This window comes from Orycteropus afer, unplaced genomic scaffold, assembly GCF_000298275.1.
Source record: "Orycteropus afer afer isolate SDZICR_OR568_19922 unplaced genomic scaffold, OryAfe1.0 scaffold00028, whole genome shotgun sequence".
NCBI lineage: Eukaryota > Metazoa > Chordata > Mammalia > Tubulidentata > Orycteropodidae > Orycteropus > Orycteropus afer.
Genome location: NW_006921615.1, coordinates 3,321,231 through 3,342,413, shown reverse-complemented (window position 1 = coordinate 3,342,413; position 21,183 = coordinate 3,321,231).

Sequence of the window (21,183 nt, the reverse complement as noted above, 5' to 3'; positions counted from 1 at the left end):
CCAGCCTTCTGGTTAGCAGTCAAGTGCTTTAGCCACTATGCTACCAGAGCTCCTATTTTTGTTATAGCAGCACTAAAACCCAAAAACCCACTGTTGCTGAGTTGATTCCAACTGAAAAACCCAATAGGACAGAGCAGAACTGCCCCACAGGGTTTCCAAGGCTGTAAATCTTTATAGAAGCATACTGCCACATCTTTCTCCCACAGTGTGGCTGATGGGTTCGAAGCACCGACATATTGATTATCTCCAGGGTAACTAAAACTCTTACTATTAAGAATAAAGGGATTTCAGATTTTTTTTTTCTGGGGGATAAAATTTCTAAAATTAGATTGCGGCAATAGTTGTACAACCCTTTGCATGAATGTACTAAAACCCATTAAGTGGTACATTTTATTTATTTATTTTTCAATACAGACAATTTTATTAAGCCTTGGACAGGACAGAGACAAAACAAGGACAATCATCCAGGATGAAGGAAACCATCAGCATGTACACAGTACAGAAAGCTGAATGGCATCCCTAAATGATACATTTTAAATGGGTGAGCTGTATGGTTATATGGGTTGAATGGGGTGCCCTCCTCCCATTCATGGCCACCTAGAACCTCTGATTGTGACATTATTTGGAAGCAGAGTCTTTGCAGATATATATTAGTTAATTTAACTTGAAGTCGTACTGGATTAGGATGATGGCCATGTGAAGACATATAGGGAAGATGACCATGTGATGATAGAACAGAAATTGGAGTTATCCTGCCAAAAGTCAAGGATCATAAAGGATTATTGGCAACCAGGAGAACTAGGAGAGAGGAATGGAATAGATTCTTCCTCAGAATTCCCAGAAGAAAGAAATCCTATTGATACTTTAATTTTGGATCTCTGGAGAATAAATTTCTATTATTTTAAGCCACTGAGTTGGTGGTATTTTGTTAAGGCAGTCCTAGGAAACTAATACAAATGGTATGTGCATTACACCTACTTCTTATTTATTGCCTATCATGTTATCTGATATTCTGTATTTATGACAAGAGTAAAAAATCTATATCTGACTATTTCATGCATTAAAGACATATGTCTGGCAGAAACAAATGCCAAGGTGCAAGGAAGGGTAATGTTGGCTCTCATGCTTAAGGTTATGTGTCAACTTGGCTAGGCTATGATACTCAGTGGTTTGGCAGTTATGTAATGATGTAATTTGGCAGTTATGTAATGATGTAGTCATCCTCCATTTTGTGATCTGATGTGGTCATCTTCCACTGCTGTGTAACACGAATTTTCGCATAATGATCTGGTCTTTGCAACCTAACCATGTTGATAAATGAAGTGTAGGTGTATTTCTTAATAAGGCTGTTAAAACAAAGAGATGTTTCTCTTTTCTACTAAGGTAGCAATGAATTAAGATAGTAATGGATGCCTATTTGATTTTTCTTGTTTTTCAACTAAAATGAGAGTCAAACCAAGATAATTTGCTTCTTGGATTCCATATTCTTTTCTTTTTTATACTTCCATTTGTTGTGTGTATGTGTTTAATTTCCTTTCTAAATTTTCCTATTATAGCTTCTGGTGTGATTAAAAGTTAGTCTTGTTTTCGTTTTTCTTTTCTTTATTCTCAAAGAATTCAAGACATATATAACCATAAGAAGACCTAATGACATTTTGAGTTTATTATATTTTATAACTTAATTTATTGACTAATGATATTTATTTCATGTCTATAAGATGCTAGTTGACTTCCTTGCTAGAAGAAAATGAGCTCATCATGTGATACAGCAGCTAAATGTTTGAAAACATCTACTATTAGATAAAGTAAAGTGCTATAGCTAAAGAAGGAAATTGATTGCCCAGGTGGTACTGGACAGACACTTTGTTCCAGCTTTAAAAAACACCGTTATTCTGGAAAATTTTCAGAGGAATAAGAAAGAGCCAGGAAAGAGAAAACACAGGAGAAACTTATATCTCCCCCCAAAATAACTGAAGAGCTTTCAAGTGAAAAAAAAATTAGATCTTGTTAACATACTCTTCGGTGGTAGAATTCTCACTTTTCATGCCAGAAATCCAGGTTTGATTCCTGGACAAAGCACCCCAAGCACAACCACCACAGAACTGTGGGGCTAACTGGCAAGTTAGTAGTTGGCTGGGTGGAGTTTGGATTTGAGGGGTAACCCAAGGAGGGGTTGCTATAAGTCGGGTCCAACTTGACGGCACAGAACAACAACAACAACGGTGCACCGAACACTAGGCTATGAGTAAATGCATAGAAGGTGAGAAGATAAGATGAGGGTAGGTTAACAGGAATATACCCAAGACCAAGAATAGATTTGGCTGAAGACAGTCTCACATATGTATTTGTGCTACAGAATTATCCACATATATTACAGAAATTGCAGAGTAGTTTGGAGTAGCTTCTCAGAGACAACTAAATACCTTGAGAGAGAGAATCACTGGGCCTGTGTGTTCAGGGCTGTAGTCTCAGGGGGATCATGTTCAACTGTTACAACACAGTACATAAAAATTTTGTACTTTGGTGAGCAGCAACTGGGGTCTTAAAAGCTTTTGAGCAGCCATCTAAGATGCTGGTCTCCTCTCTTGGTCTCCTCTCTTGGTCTCTCCTGGTCTCCTCTCTTCTGGAGTAAAGAAGAGTGAAGAAAATCAAAATCATCTGGACACAGTCCAAAGATATGATGGACCATGAGGACCTCAGCCTTCATAATCCTGAGACCTGAAAAACTAGATGGTGCCCAGCTACCAATGCCAACCACTTTGAAAGGGATCAAAATTGGAGATCCTGGATAAACTGGGAGGAAAAATGTGGAACAAAATTCAAAAACACAAAAATGATCAGAATTACTGGTCATATAGAGACTGGTGGAACCCCTGAGACTATGGCCCTGGGTTATCCTTCAGGCCCAGAAATGGATTCCCTTCCATAGATTAGCTCTCAGTCCAACAGTAGAAAGACCTACAAGCAGAACACCTACTGCAGGGAGAAGCACCTACCTACCCTAGGGAGACACACCCCTTAGATAAATCAACTATGAAATATCAGAAGGGCAGCATTCACTTAGGGGGAAAGCTGGACAGACAGGAATGGATAGATAAGCAGGGCACCAGGGAGGGGTAGTCACAAGGAGGAGGGGGAGGAAAGCTTTTTATGGTTGGTGATTGTAATCTGGGCCATGAAACCAAATGTGCATGATTTGCACCCAAATCACAATAAAAAAATTGAAAAAAAATATAAAAAAAGAAAGAAACATAATGATAAACAGATAGAAGAATGAAGTTGTCAAGGATTTCACTTTACTTGGATCCACAATCAATGCCCATGGAAGAAGCAGCAGTCAAAAAATCAAATGACGTGCTGCATTAGGAAAATCTGCTGAAAAAGACCTCTTTAAAATGTTCAAGAGCTAAGATGTCACTTTGAAGACACAAGTGAGGCTGATCCAAGTTATAAACTTCTCAATAGCCTCATATGCTTGTGAAAGCTGGACAATGAATAAGGAAGACCAAAGAAGAATTCATGCATTTGAACTGTGGTGTTGGTGAAGAATACTGAAGGTACTCTGGACTACTAGAAGAACAAACAAACCTGTCTCGGAGGAAGCACAAACAGAATGCTCCTTAGAAATAAGGATGGTAAGATTTTGCCTGTCCTACTTTGGACATGTTATCAGAAGGGACCAGTCTCTGGAGAAGGACATCATTCTTGGTACAGTACAGGGTCAGTGAAAGAGAGGAATACCCTCAACAAGACAGACTGACACTGTGGCTGGAAAAATGGGCTTACGAATAGCAACAATTGTGAGGATAGCACAGGACTGGGCAATATTTTGTTTTATTGTACATGACTATGAGTGGAAACTGAGTCAATGGCACTTAACAACAATACATTGCATTGTGTCCCCCACCAAAATACATGTGTTAATCCTAACCCACACGCCTGTATATATGACTTTGTTTGGAAATAGGTTTTTGTTTATATTAATGAGTTAATATCAGAGTAGAGTAGGCTCTAAACCTTATCCATTCTGAGAAATGTCTTATAAAAAGAACAGTTACAGGCACCGACACACACACACACACACGCACACAGGGAGAGATAAATGCCATGCTGAGGACCTAGATAGGAATGGAATGCCAAGGATTGCAGAAGACAGCAGAAAGTAGGACAGAGGCTTGTACAAGGAATAGGGAAAGTTGATACCCTGATTCGGACTTTTAGCCTCTAGACTTTGAGAAAAGAAATGTCTGTTCTTTAAAGCCACCCACTTCTGGTAGTGTTTGTTACAGCAGTACTAGGTAACTAAGACAAGGAGCATGCCCAAATTCCTGTTTTCTTGACAAGTGACAGTTGTATATCTCTTTAAAACTTAACTCTTCATTGAGGCAGCTTGCCTTAAAAAAATGGTCTTGTAATGTCTAGTCTTTCATTAAAGGTTAGCAACACATGGGGAAAAAGGCAATGGAAACTTCAGTAATAAAGGCTCAGCCCGTTCATCACTGGTCAAGATTGCTACTATCATCCGGGAAATGATAGGGCATTCGCTTCTTCTGATCATAACCATTGTCATGACCTTTACTCACTACCAAGGCTTACTACTATATGAGTCATTTAATTTTCAAATATGCAAATACTTAAAGTTTGAAAAGAAAAAATACTCCTCTATTTCTACAGCCTGTAGTCAGCTTAGCTCCATTTCTGGCAATAGTGTGGGACACACATCCTGAAAAAACTTACCACCATAATACACCAAAAAATAATGGGTAAGGGACTCACAAACATCTCTTAAAATAGATAGCTAAGCATACAAGGCACTTGACTGCTAACCAGAAGGCTGACGGTTCAAACCCACCAGCCACTCCTTGGAAGGAAGGTTGGGCAATCTACTTCCATAGTGATACCACCTAGGAAACCCAAGAAGGGGTCGCTATGAGTCAGGGAAGACTCAATGGCACACAACAACAACAAAGAACAAGCATACAAGAAAGCAAGGAAAACTCTCAGGAGCCAAAGTGAAGAGGGTCAAAAAACAAAGTGATAAGCAGGCTCTGACATGATGATTTTCTGAGGTGCCACCTAACATCAGTAGCCTAGAGTTCTGTGTTTTAACAATGTCATAGGTGACATGAGTGGGAAAGTTGGCACACACAAGAAATGAGCTAGAATTGAAACTTCCTCATGAAGACAAAACCTTTTTGTGATAGTTGGAGCTGTGTGTCAACTAGGCTGGACCACAATTCTGTGTGGTTTAAGCAGTTGTGATGTGGTTATTCCCATGATGGGAACAGATAGCTATGTTTTGAGCAGCCAATCCACTGACAGGGAGTTTCCCTAGGGGTGTGGCCTGCTTCCAATGTATTTATGGACATCCTGGGAAAAGAGATACTCTTCTGTGGATTGGGATCCTGTTGTGCTGCCTACAATTGTCCATGAGCAAACAATACACCATTTGGCCTGGAGATCTTGGATTCATCATTTTCTGGAGTCAACAGCCAATATACTGCCTGCCAACCTTGAGCTCGTCAGCCCCTGCAGCTGCATGATTCGGGAAAAGCCTCCAGCTTGACGTTTGAACCAAGAACTTGGGACTTGCCAGCTTCTATAAGTGTGTGAGCCATTTTCCTAAGATAAATTTCTCTTTCTCTATATGTATATATAAACTTTACTGGTTTTGCTTCTCTAGAGAACCCAGCCTAACACACCTTAAAAGCTATGTTGTTGTTGGTAGGTGTTGTCAAGTGGATTCTGACTCATAGTGACCTCATGCACAACAGAATGAAATAATGCCAGGTCCTGTGCCATCTTCAAAATCAATGCTGTTTGAGGTCATTGTAGCCACTGTGTCAATCCATCTCATTGAGGGTCTTCCTCTTTTTTTTGTTCATCCTCTATTTTACCAAGCATGATGTCCCTCCTGATAACATCAAAACTATATGAGATGGAGTCTCCTCATCCTCACTGCTATGGAGCAAGCTGGCTGTACTTCTTCCAAGACAGATTTGTTTGTTCTTCTGGCAGTTTATGGAATATTCAGTATTCTTCACCAACACCATAATTCAAATGCATCAGTTCTTTGGTCATGCTTATGCACTGTCCACCTTTTGCATGCATATGAGGTGATACTTTTGGTGAAAAGCTAGATAGGAAAAGTTGCCAACAGCACTTAAATACTTCTGTCTTTGGGCTTCAGGAGAGAAAAGTGAACTTCATGAGTATTTACAACTACAAGCCTACCCTCATGTACTCTTGGAGCTTTAATCTATATACTTGCCAGGTATAGGAGCCTCCAATCTAAGAATTTTAAATGGTTTAGGTAGATCACACCAAAATGACTGGCAAAAGTAAGCAAAAATCCTTTCCAGAGGGACATACATTATCAAGGCTTTGCAAAACCTTGACAACTATACAGTCAAACATGAGATATATAATTAATTATTGTAATCATTAAACATAATAATTAAATTTAAAACTCAATGGGTTGATTAATGAGTAGATTAAACATAAGTGAGGACAGAATTAAAGAACAGGAAGACAGAAAACTGTATGAGAGTTAAAGAGAAAGAAAACATGCCAGACTAATTATGGAAAACAGTGGCTATTATGAGAAGCCCTAACATATAACTGGGAGCTCTAGTAGCATAGTGCCTAAGGCACTTGACTGCTAACCAGAAGCCTGGAGGTTCAAACCCACCAGCCACTCCTCGTAGTGATACTGCCTTAGAAACCCACAGAGGGGTTGCTAAGAGTTGGGTCCCACTTGATAGCACATAACAACATATATCCAACAAGATTTTTCTAGTGCTGAATCACTAACTGCAATAAACCCCATTGTTGTTGTTGTTGTTATGTGCCGTCGAGTCAGCCCCGACTCATAGCGACCCCTCCTTGGGTTTCCGAGGCAGTATCACTACGACGGAAGTAGGATTGCCCAACCTAATAAACCCCATAGCTTAACATAAAATGCATCTCACAGTTTTGTAGGCCAGAAGTTTGGGCCAGCTCAACTGGGTTGTTGGATAGTGTCTCATGAGGCCAAAATCAAAATATCAGCCTGATTTGGCTTGTACCTGGAGGCTCTGCATTCCAGGCTCATTCAGGTTGTTGGCAGAATCCAGTTCCCTGCAGTTCTAGGACTTCCTGCGTCTTCCATTGCTCTCAGTCAGAGGCTGCTCTCAGATTCTACAGGCTACCTGCATTGCTCAGCATGTTTCTCTCTACATTTTCAAGTCATTTTAAGAGTATATTTTCTTTTTTTGTTGTTGTTCTTAGTTGCTGTCCAGGCAATGACTCATGGTGGCTCTGACTCAAATTGACCCATGTACAACAGAAAGAAACATTGCCCAATCTTGTGCCACCTTCAGGATTGTTGGTATGCTATGGTCAGTGTTGTGAGTTTTTAATCTCTTCAAATGCTAACTTGTCTTTTATATTCATTCATTTTTTTTTTTTTTTTTTTTTATTGTGATTGGGTGAAAGTTTATGGAGCAAATTTGTTTTCCATTCACAACATTGATTAAAATCCCTATAATGTAACAGTTCTCTTCCCACTTCCTCCGTACGGTTACTTTAAAGTGCTACGTTTTCGAATGTCATATGGAACCCTTCGTATGCTCCCAATATCTCTGACTTTCCTTTTGTCATCATCTAGAGAAACTTATCTACTTTAAAGGCTCATGTCATTAGATTGTGCCCACCAGGATAATACCGTTTTTGCCATATAATATAACGATCACTAATGGGAATGATAACTCCTCATATTCATGGGCTCCAACCACACTCAACTAGGCAGGGATTGTATAAAAGCAAATGTCACTAGAGTTCATTCTTAGAATTCTGCCTGCTAGAGGGTGACTAAGGAGCTCTGGTAGTACAATGCCTAAGGCATTTGACTGCTAACCAGAAGGTTGGTGGCAAACCCACCAGCCACTCCACAGAAGGAAAATGGGGCAAAATGGGGCAATCTACTTCCGTGAAGATTTATTGCCTCGGAAACACAAAAGGGGTTATTATGGGTAGGAATTGACTTGGTGGCAGTGAGTTTGGTTTTGGTTTGAGAGGTTGACTGGAGATAAAACATTCCATGGTAATTGCAACATTCCAAAACCAAAAACCAAACCCACTGCTGTTGAGTTGCATCCGACTCATGGCGACCCCTGCTTGGGTTTCCAAGGTGGTATCACTATGGAAGTAGATTGCCCAACCTTCCTTCCGGGGAGAGGTTGGTGGGTTTGAACTGCCAGCCTTCTGGTTAGCAGTCAAATGCCTCATGCAGTACAAAAAAGCCTATTGACTTAGCGGCCATCTAGATGCAATGATGGGTCTCTCCTCATCCAGAGCAAAGAAGAATAAAAAAACATCCTTTAAATGATTGTCTTTCACATATAATTTCCCTCAGTTAAGTGGTTGTTTTTTGGGGAGAATCTGCAGCACTCCTCACTCCTCCTTTCTAGAAGTCAACCTTTTAAATTTGCATTATAAGTAATGCAAATCATACAAATAATGATTCCTTCCTTTGGATACTTTTTCATGACAAATATTAGCATTTCTATTAATTTTATATATGATTTCATATACCAATAACTTTATCTCAGTATTTAAAATGCTAGAGCCTTCATAAATTTGTGCATAGTAGGACACAGTAAAGAGCTAACACCCTCTTAAACCGCTTTATATTTGAGTAGCACTTTATTGTTTCACAATAGCATTGGATGTACAATAGCACTTTGTACTCAAAATATTCTGGAAAGTGACTCAAACGTTTTAATCAATATCTACATACAACAGGATAACTGGCCTAAGGACACACAGGTGGTCAGAGGCAGAGCTAGAAATTGAATTCAGGCTTCCCAAATTCCAACTCTCACTCTTTTCATTAGAAAAAGCACCCTCTTTACATGATATATTTACCTTTTGTCTGGAGTAATAGCTTTTCTACCCACAAAACTTTGGATTATTAAACTGGAAATTTTCTCTTTTCAGATTTTACCTCAGTAGCAATGTGATGAAACATGTGCTTTTGATAAGATCTCCTATGAAATGAGGCATCATTGGGATATATAAATATTCTCACTGGTAGAATTACTTGACATACACACTTATCCTTTATTTGATACAATGGCTGAATTTTAAGTATATCTTTGAGGTACAAAAGCTATTGAAAGAAAAAAAATACCTTTTAACAGCAGAGGGGGCTGGCTGAATTAATAAAAGAGAATGTGCTGAATTATGGCTCATCATTTAACTGAAAGATCCTCTTCAACACAGTCATCATTTTGCAGATAAGTATGTATCATGATTGAAAACTAATGAAGATTAATTGTAATACTATCTATTAAGAGGTCTTTAAAAATCTTCACTTGTTTGAGAAAAACATTCATAAAATTGAATTCCTAGTTGTTCAGACATTTATGTTGGCAATTGTTAAGAAGAGTAGTGAGCTGCTACTAAATATGTCAGAGTGTCCCATTAAATTGTTTCAAGTCACCAGACAGCATTACTGGCTGATAGAAAGGTTGAAGTCAAAGCAAGTCAAAGCCTTCAACTTAAAGGGAACAACCAATGTTTCCCTAAATAATGATTCCCTATACAACCCGTGTCATGACAGGAAACCCATCTGAAAAGGTGCATTTCACATCATTCTTGACTTTTCATAACCACTGTTCACAGCTTAATTTTGATGTGAATCACTGTGAGACAACTGGTAATGATGTGATCTGCAGTGTCAGTTGAGCAATGATGGACAAGTAAGAATGACACTCAAAGAAGCTGTCAGTGGGGCGGCAGTGTCTGGGGATTTCTCTTGACAAGAGAAGAAATAAAAAATTGCAGAGCAATTGCCCACTGTTTCCCTCTTTTCTATCCCTCCCTCCTTCCTCCCTCCCTCCCTCCCTCCCTCCCTCCCTCTTCCTTTCCTCCCTCTCTTCTTTCTTTCCTTTCTCTCTCCTTCCCCTCCCTTCCCTTGTCTCCCCCTTTCTTTTGTTCCTCTCCCTTTTCCTCCTCTTCCTCTTTCTTCTCTCTCCCTTGTTTTCTCTTCTGCTATTCATTCAACAAATATTTACTGAGTGACCACAACAGGCTGAACACTTTGATAGAAACTGAGGATGCAGCAAAGAACAAGATAGAGATGATCATCCCTGTTGTCAGCACACACATTCTAATGGCAGTGGTTGGACAAGGAACATACAATGAACAAGTAAACAAATACAAGACAATTTCAGGTTATGATAAGTATTATAAAAGAAGTAATAGGTTGATATGATCTAATGTGTGTAGAATGAAGGTGGGGTGACATGGGGTGGAGATTGGGGTCCCTTTTGTTAGGACCATTAGGAAAAGCTTTTTTACATCTGAGACTTGAGAGTGAGAAGGAATTGATTGTAGGAAGAACATTCCAGGTGCAGTAAATACCAAGGATAGATTCCTTGAAATGGGAATGTGTTTGGTGAACACTAGAACTAAAAATGGGGGTGCTGCTTCCTAGGAAAGGCTCACTGCTAGCAGTTCTAAAAACCTGACATTGTATTTTTTTCATTCAATTCTCATGACAAACTGAGGAAGTAGGTATATTATTACCTTCTTTTTAAGGTGAAGAAAACTGATCTCAAATAGGTTAGGTAACTTTAGGCAAAGGGGATTCAGAGTGCTAAGTAATAATAATTAACCTGGTTTGTTCCAAAACTTGAGGTCTGTATTACTCCTTGGGTGGAAATATTATAAACATAGATAATAAAAACTGAGCACTCAACCAGTTCTTTCTTACCTATGGGCAGCAACTGGAAAGATGGGCAGTAGGGTACATCTACTGGTACAGGCCTGGGCTGGAAGGGTGCAGTGGGAGGAACTCTAGTGACAAGGGAAATCAGACTCCAGAGACTGCTCATCCAGCGTTACAGTTGTTAGAAAGGAGGAAGGGGGATCACTTTGGTAAACTAACTGCAAGCAAAGGGAGCTATGTTTCCAGTGGGTATAACAGGGACAGTACACAGTGAGGTCCAGAGAACACTCAATAGATCTATGTTTAAGGAAATACAGAGAAAGGGAGGGAAGGAGGAAGGGTAGATTTTATTAGAATATATTTGGAGTAGGGGACAGAAACAATGTTGTCGTAGGAATGTATCAAAAAATTATAATCTTAAGTAATGCTTACCTAGTATCACTAATTGACACAGTGGCTGCGGCAATGGGCTCAAGTATAGCAAGGGTCGTGGAGCTGGCGTGGGATCCAGCAGTGTTTTGCTATGCATAGGGTTGCTATGAGTCGGAAACCACTCGACAGCACCTAACAACAACAGTATCCCTAAATGATCCTAAGTGCCTGAAGCATGTAGAAATGTTGATTTGCTCTTTAACTGTGAAGAAAGTGGCTGGAGCAGCCACCTGAATAGGTATGACCAGAGATCAGGGAATTACTCTTGAACCTCGTCAGCAATTGGTCTTTAAATACAAAGAATGAAACCCATCCTCTCTCTTCCTCTGTGTCTTAATCTAAGCATGGCTTCTCACTGAGATTTTTTTGGGGGCTAAAATACTAACAGAATAGTGTTTATAAGGCATATCTCTGATAACATTGTGTGGATTGATTTTCTTCCCAAACTAGTACTATTTGACTATAATGTGATTGGAAAAAATGTTTGAGCCATCCTCTTATCTTTAAGAAAAGTCATTTTTCTCACCAATTATAAATAGCTTGGGATATTGAATCTTGATGCAGTTAACAAAAAATTTTCAGGCATTTTGGGACACAAATCTAGAGACATAATGACAGGGCAGAACAGTCTGCCCAAAAGGATCAGAATAGCTTTTAACCCTAGGCAGAGCTTGGATCTTACCTGACATCATCTATTCACTTTGAAATAATGATTTTGAATTTTCAGAAATCCTTATCCATAAAATATTTTTGCTATTTTTCAGTCCATTGACGGCATTAAATGTGATTCATTCACTACTTTTTATTTTTTCCTGTTAAGATGGAAGAAGGTCTGTGTGGTTGGCATTTTTCTCTCAAGGTTTGAGAATCCACAAGAACCACATTATCACATTATAGATTATTTTCCAGCATTAAACAGAAAAGTCGTACATCTGTCCCAGGCTTTAGCCACTGCCAGCAGCAGTAGAAGCGATCCTTCCCTGGATACCATCTACCACTGGCTGGAATTAATGGACAAGACAAAGTGCACTGGAATCAGGTCATAGGGCATGAGTCCAGTAAGCATGTAGTCCAAGTTGATGGCCCAATGACAGAGCTTCAGTCCAGCTAGGGCTAGTGAATAGGATAGGATAAAGCTTGGACTTTGATATATATGAGCAGCCATATATATGTGAGATACATATTTATGTATCTCGTTATGGTAGAGTTAGCACAGGCTGAGGATCTATTCATTCACTCGTGAACCATTTACAAAGCATGTACTTGTATCAAGCATTATGTTAAGCACTGGGGAGGCACACAGACTGGAGGAGTGAAAGATAAATGAAAAATTGCTATATGAATCAGTGCATATACTTAAAATATGCATGGGCCATGAGGAGAGCATCTATTCCAGCCCAGAACTAGGGGGATGAAGATTGGAGGGGAAGGCCAGAGAAGCCTTCATGGAGAATTAATGAGTCAAAACAGAAAACCAATTAACAGGACAAAGAAAGGGGCATTCCAGTCATTATAATGGGACAGGAAAGCTGGTCTTAAATTGTGTTGGAAAGGACAGCAGAGACTCCAGCAATATTGACAAAGACCCAGACTCAGTGTGTAGCTATGCAGGCACAGGGCTAGAATAATGGAGATTCAAGGAACAGGTCTACCTGGATCACAGTGAAGGCCAAGGATCTCAGCAATGGGGATTCTACCCAGGAAGGCTAAGCTGTGGCCTCAAAAACAGCCATCACAACAAAATGCAGGAAGGGGATAGATTATTAGGACACTAGGACATGACCTTTATCACTAAGGGGCAATGAGGAAACTAGATTCAAGTTGACAAAACAGTGTGACTAGATTCAGAATGAGTTGTTTCTGGGCTGGTGGTTTAATGCTTTTTCTGTCTTGGTCTGGGGCCAATAACTTGTCCCAAAGTCAGAGCATGGAGCTGGGTCTGTATGATGCCGCAAATCTCTATGGGGCCAGAGTGACTAGAGTTTGTGAGTGACAGAGCCAGGGAACTCCACAGACCAAGGGACATGGTATCAGCAGACAAGGAAACAAGGGCACGAGCTAGAGTAGTGAGACTTGATGAGGGAGGCAGTTTTCTGACCTAGTTCAGGCTTTTCCTTTAGTTTCCTGTGTGGCAGGAATCAATCCCAGCACAGCTGGTCTCAGGCTGACAGACGGAAGCGAGCAATTAGAAGCACCTGGCTAAGACAGAGTGTACAGAGCAGGAAACAGCTGTAGCTTTTTGTAAGTGAATCCTCTCATGGGTGGCGGCAGAAAGATCACATTAAAAAATAAATGAAACATACCCACTTCTAATGCAAAGATGGATAGAGCAGATCTCTCTCCTGTTATTAAACACTTTATCTCTGAGATGACTTTGTACTGCCCTTAAGGGCAGAGATGGCAGTAGGAATCTCAGCAGTAGAGAGATCCATTTACTCACAATTACAAAGGTACAACTTCTATGATTACATTTCTCTATAAAATATGAGGCAAAATACAAAGCTCATAAAAGAGCTAGCCAAGGGTTAGTTTGTTAAATACCATGCTTAAATGTATAGTTTAAAATATTTGGATAACATAATTTTAAATATCTTCATACCTATTTCAGAACTCTTTTATGTTTTGATTATATAGTTGTCTGAATGGAGTATGTTTGTGCATGTATGTATGTACATGTGTGTGTGTATATCAGTGTATGACATATGTATGTGTGTGTGTGTATGGCACATGACATATATACGCATAGAGTATACAGCATATTTATGTATCTGTATCGGTTAATCATGTATTTATAATTCTAAAAAATTGAAGATACCCACTTGGAAGACCCTTTTAAAGATTTATAAGATGTTTAAAACCATAAACTGGCTTTTCCACTGACCTGCCACAATTCTGTTGTGCCACCTCACAGTGGTAACCCAATTACTCTAACAGTGGGTACATATGCTGCTAAAAGATTTTTATTTTAAATCACAAAACCAAAATACATAGATATCAAATAAAAATTTCAAAGGCAACCTTTAAAATGGATAAAACCTCTTCCGATAGCTGTCCCAGATTAATGGATCCGTTTTTCCCTCAAGGGGAGGTGGGAACATCCCACAGCAAATAACAAACAGAAATATAGTAGCAGCCACAGAAGATGAATTTCTTGAACTCCATTTTCTGCTCCACTTTAAAGATGCAGATTTGCATAATAATGCTTTTTATTCCTAGTCATTTGGCCAGCATACTGAAATATCAGCTGAGATTTCCAGGAACAATTATATCATTTCAGGAGAGGAAGTGGAAGAAGACATGTGTGTCGAATATATATACAAAGCAGAAACTGTGATCATCAACATGAGTGATCATGTGTCCTCAAGGTTACTGGAAAGCCAGATACTCATATACTTTCACTTTTCACAAAGTAGGTGTATTGTATAGCTGAGAAATAAGTTATTAGCCAATAATATATTTTCCAATGAATAAGTGTCCTAAAGGGGAAAAAAAAAACAATAATCTTTTCCCAGCATAGTATGACGGTGTCAACTATTGATACTCTTCCTTGGGAAGACAGAGAAGCACAATAGGGAAAAGAGGGGAAGAGAGAAAAGAAGAAGGAAAGTATGTAAAAGGAAGATCTCAGAGTCCAATAAATCAAAGTAGAAAAATACATTTGGAAGCACTTATGTGGTTGACTCATTGATGAAACAAAAATGAGAATTGTTATCCAGGAACAAAACTGGTATATAAACTAGCGCATTTACTGACAACCAACTTGGTAATTTTTTTTTAAGAATAAAATATATTATTGAAAAGTAAAATGCAATATTTTTTTGAGGATCACATATTTGCTACAAAATAGAAAAATATATATTAATAGACTGCAAACATAATACTGAATAAAAACCTCTGCAAACAAAACTTGAAAGACAGGAAATTTGTCCCAAGTACGGCAGCATTATGGCAACCTTTCAAATATAAATTCTTGCATTATTCAATTAACTTATTCATTTACTACGAAAAACACACACACGTATAGAAAATTAATTTTACCTGGTTCAAAATTATATAAGATAGGTTCATGTGTCCAAAACTAATAATTCAATATAACCATATAATAAATAGCTTATGGTAAGACTAGCTTTTTTTTTTTTTTTTTTTTAAAGCATTTTAAGCTTGAGATAATTTTATTTTTTAATTGTAGTTTGGGTGAAAGTTTACACAGCAAATTAGTTTTCCATTTATAATTTATACACATTTGTTTTGTGACATTGTTTACAAACTCCTCAATGTAACAGGACTTTTGCCCCTTTCTCCCTGGGTTCCTCATTTCCATCCATCCCTCTTTCCTGACCCTTCCTGCCTTTTGAGCTTTGGTTTTGGGAAATGAGGCCCTTTTGGTCTCTGTAGTTGATTGTACATTCCTCACTGATGTTATTATTCACTTTATAGGTCTGTCTATTGTTTGGCTGAAAGGCTATTCCCAGGAGTGGGTTTAGTTCTAGGCTTGAAGGCTAAAAGGCACAGTCTCTATCTGATCAGTAAGTCTGGTCTTTTTATATTTTTGAATTGTGTTCTACATTTTTTTTCTCCTTTTCTGACTGAGACTTTCCATTACGACCCTGATCAGTCTTTTGTGGTAGCCAGGCTCCATCTAGTTCTTTTGGTTTCCAGGTAGTGGACGCTGTGGTTTGTGTGGTTGTCCATTGGTCTTTTGGACAAATTGTTCCCTTGGAGTCTTTGATTTTCATCACTCTTCTTTTGCTTCAGAAGAAGAGATAATTGACTGTATCTTAGATGGATACTTGCAAGCTTTAAAGACCCCAGTCATCACTCACCGAAGTAGGATGTAGAACATCTTTTTTTTGTGGATTATGTTATGCCAATTGACCTAATTGTCCCCCAAGATTGTGGTCTTAAGTCATCAAGTCCCAAGAGTCATTCCCTCAAGGTATTATGGCTAAGTAGTTTTCAGAACTTTGCCACCTGTATGTTCTAAAATATTCTTGGCTATATTTACAACACATTCAAGTACCTATGTAGAAGTTATCCCCTGTCAAACTTATATATACTTGTGGGTGTACTGCCATTTGCCTTATTTTTAATTGGCTGTTCAATCTTTCAATGAGCCTCATTAAATCTTATTTTCAATGAGACTTTTCCTTCCTTTGTTAGTGAAATGACACTTTCCCCCAAGAACACCTCTAAGTTCAGTAATAGCATACTATGTTACTAGATGCAATCCTGCAACTGCTGATTTCATATATGAAAATATGATTCTACTAGTGACCCTTTACACATCACTTTCTGTTTTCTGGAGCTCTAGTGGTGTAGTGCCTAAGGCATTTGATTGCTAACCAGAAGGCTGGCAGTTCAAACCCACCAGCCACTCCTTGGAAGGAAGATTAGGGATTCTACTTCTGTAGAGATACTGCCTCGGAAACCCAAGGAAGGCTTGCTATGAGTTGGAGCCAACTTGATGGTGGTGAGTTTGTTTTGTTGTTTTGTTTTGTTTTCTAAATGCTTTACAAACTCCTCATATTATTCAAATGAATGGAGAAGAAAGTCCTCAGTGAATAGAAAGGCATGATACATGGGAACAAAAGCGATGGCTGAGTCTTTTTAAAGATAAAGCAATTCTTTAAAGGTAGAATTGGCATGGAGAAGTAGGAAAGGGAACATGGTATCAGGAAAATATCATGCTAATTCAAAAAACCTCTGCGGACAGGTTCCATTTACTAAAATGGAAGCTAAAATATATGTCCCTGGTCAAATAGAGTCAATGATCAAGATAGAAACAAATACAAAGATCTCCTGACTTCTAATCTTTCAATGTGACATCTGGGTCACAGAAAATTATGGTACTTCAATGACCACAACTGAATTTCTAAGTGGTAGGGAAAACTGGAAGCCCTTTTTTTTTTTAAAAAAAAAAAAATCAGTTTTCCTAAAACTTTTGCAAAATTTCCATCTAAAGGTTGTTCTTAATATTCTGGCATATCCATAATAATCAAAGAGCCTAAAAACTCAATAGAGTTTTTCGGGTTGGCAGGGGAGGAGATCGGAGAGATATAGCCTTTAGCCAATTGAATTCATCAAACCTAATTAATACAATCATAATTGGAGGGCACAGGAATGTGACACCCCAATTACTTCTCATTGTATGCAGCGTAAGAAATAAAATTGTCCCTCTGATACACAAAAGAAAAGCCAACATAATGATATTTGGAGTTGAAAAAAATACAGGAAGAGTGATTATGACTCTGTAGTTTTAAGAGGAACCCATGAAAAACTTTCCAATACAAGTTAAAGTATTACATACATATATCATGTGCTGGGCAAGTATGTAGCTAGAAGAAGGAGGACCACTGATGATAATATAATATGTCAGTGTTTGGCCTCATATGCTGTACAGAAATCATATTAAAACATTTTAGAGGAAAACTCTACCTTTTCATGATCATGAAGAAGAGGGAGAGAAGTAATGCAGAACCTTGGGATGGAATTTGTCAGGCATGCTGGCCCACATAATAAAATCAACCTTTTCGTAGACCCCTGGTTAACCATGACCACAAAGAACACTGCAGCCTTCCCTGAGAAATCTAGGTTACTGAAAGGTGAGGAAGGATAAATTAGAAGTTATGAACCATTTTATGTCTCTGACCATTGCTTCCATCTGTTCATTCTGCCCATTGCCAACCTTGGCATTGGTTTATTTAGGACTGTTAGGACTAGGGATTTGGTTTACAGATCTCCCATGAATGGACTGCAATTCTTTAAGCAAACAGTCATGTCTATTTTCAGAAACAGTGATTTGAAGGAATAATATTAGTATCTATACAATAATGTTTCAAAGTGTTTTGATTACCAGGTAAATTATTATTTCCAAAAACTATTAGTAAAACATAATCAAAGTCATCCAAAACTGTTTATTATACATCTGAATGGGACATTTTGGACACTGTATGGAACATGCTAAACATATCCTCTTGGAAAGGCTTAATCACACAATCATTTAACCATCTTTCTACCACTTCCAAAGCTTCTCAAACACTGTGATTTAAACTATTAGATTCCATTTGATTTCATTCCAGGAATACAAGAATATGGAACATCTTCCCTTCCTGTGGTCTTTCAAGCTTCTCTTGAATTTCCACGTGCTCTAATAAAACTTTCTCAGTTATAGAGATAGATGCCTATATCTAATTCTCCAAATTACATGAATAGGTAAATTCCAGAGTCACAACTCACAAAAATACAACCATATCACCTCAAGTGAATAAAGAAAAAGACACATGTACACAGTACCTGGAATAATGATTACCCTCTGATGAATCAACCATTCGTCTGTCAGTTTGTCATACTGTGGTGGCTTGCATGTTGCTGTGAGCCTGGAAGCTGTGCTATTGGTATTTCAAATACCTGCAGAGTCATCCATGGTGGATAGGTATCAGTGGAGCTTCCAGATGAAGACAGATTCAGAAGAAGGAAAAGGCCATCCACTCCTCAAAGTATTGGCCAGCAAAAACATTATGAATAGCAGTGAAACACTGTCTGATATATTACTGGAAAACTTTCCAAATAGCCCTGAAACATTGACATAGTGCTGGAAGATGAGCCTGTCAGGTTGGAAGTCACTGAAAATATGACTGGGGAGGAGCTGCCTCCACAGAGTAGAGCCAACCTTAATGATATGGATGGAGTAAAGCTTTTGGGAACTCCACTAGCTGATGTGGCACAACTCAAAATGGGAAGAAACAGCTGCAAACATTCATTAATTATCAGAACATGGAATGTACAAAGTACGAATCTGGGAAAACTGGAAGTTGTTGAAAATGAAATGGAATGCATAAAGATTGATATCCTAGACATCAGTGAGCTGAAATGGACTGGTTTTGGCCATTTTGAATCAACCAACCATATGATCTTCTATGCTGGGAAAGAGAAACTGAAAAGGAATGATGTGGCATTCATTGTCACAAAGAATGTTTCAAGATCTATCTTGAAGTACAATACTGCCAGTGATAGGATAATATCTATATGCCTACAAGAAAGATCTGTTAACTACTATTATTTAAATTTATGTACCAACCACCAAAGCCAAAGATGAGGAAGTTGAAGATTTTTACCAACTTCTACACTATGAAATTGACCAAACATGCAATCAAGGTGTGTTGATTATTACTGGTGATTGGAATGCAAAATTTGGAAACCAAGAAGAATCACCAGTAGTTGGAAAATATGGCCCTCATGATAGAAATGACCTGGAGATTGCATGATAGAAATGTGCAAGGCCTACAACTTATTCATTAAACATACTTTTTTTCAACAACATAAATGGTGGCTATAAACATGGACTTTGCCAGATGTAGTACACAGGAATCAGATTGACTATATCTGTGCAAAGAGGCAATGGAGAAGCTCAATATCTTCAGCCAAAATAAGGCGAGGAACAGACTAACAACTGCTCATATGAAAGCTGAAGTTGAAGACAATTAAAATAAATCCATGAGAGCCATAATATGAACTTGATTATATTCCTCCTGAATTTAGAGACCATCTAAAGAATAGAGGTGATGTATTGAACACCAGTGACCAAAAACCAGACAAACTGTAGGATGATACCAAGAACATCATCTCTGAAGAAAGCAAAAGGTCACTGAAAAGACAGAAAGGAAGAAAAGGCCAACATGGATGTCAGAAGAGACTCTGAAACTTGCTCCTAAACAGAGAGCAGCTAAAGTAAATGGAAAAAATGACAAAATGAAAGAGCTGAACAAAAGATTTCAAAGAGCAGCGTGAGAAGACAAAGCTGGTTATTATAATGAAATGTGCAAAGACCTGGAGTTAGAAAAACAAAAGAGAAAAACATGCTTAGCATTTCTCAAGCTGAAAGAACTCAGGAAAAAATTCAGGCTTCAAGTTGCAATATTGAAGGATTATGGGAAAAATACTGAATGGTACAGGAAACATCAAAAGAAGATGGAAGGAATACACAGATTCACTGTACCAAAAATAATTGATTGATGTTCATCCATTTCAAGAGGTGCCATGTAATCAAAAACCAATGGTATTGAAGGAAGAAGTCAAAGCTGCACTGAAGGAATTGATGGAACACCCATTGAGATGTCTCAACAAGTGAATGCTGTGCTGGAGGCACTCACTTGTCTATGCCAAGAAATTTGGAAGACAGCTACCTGGCCAACTGACTGAAAGAGACCCATATTTGTACCCATTCCAAAGAAAGTTGATCCTACAGAGTATGCAAATTATCAAACAATATCATTAATATTGCATGCAAATAAAATCTTGGTGAAGATAATTCAAAAATGGTAGCAACAATATACTCACAGAGAACTTCCAGAAATGCAAGGTGGATTCAGAAGAGGATGTGGAATGAGGGACATCAGTGCTGATGTTAGATGTATCTCAGGTGAAAGCAAGGAATACTAACAAGGTGTTTACTTGTGTTTTATTGACTATGCAAAAGCATTCAATTGTGTAGATCATAAAAAATTATGGATAACATGGAGAAGAATGGGAATTCCTGAAGTTTGGTTATGAAGAACCTGTATACAGACCAGGAAGTTCTCATTTAAACAGAACAAGGGGATCTGGCATGGTTTAAAATCAAGAAGGGAATGCGTCAGCATTGTTTCCTTTCATCATGCTTGTTCAATCTGTATGCTGAGCAAATTATCCGAGAACCTGGACTGTAAGAAGAAGAATGTGGCATCAACATTAGAGGAAGACTCATTAACCACCTATGAAATGCAGACAACACAACTTTGCTTGCAGAAAGTGAAGATGGCTTGAAGCACTTACTGATGAAGATTAAAGACTACAGCCTGCAGTATGGATTACATCTCAACATAAAGAAAACGAAAATCCTCACAACTAGACCAACAAGCAGCATCACAATAAATGGAGAAAAGATTGAAGTTTTCAAAGATTTCATATTACTTGGTTCCACAATTAACGCCAATGGAAGAAGCAGTCAAGAAATTAGACAACATATTGCATTGGGCAACTCCACTGCAAAAGACCTCTTT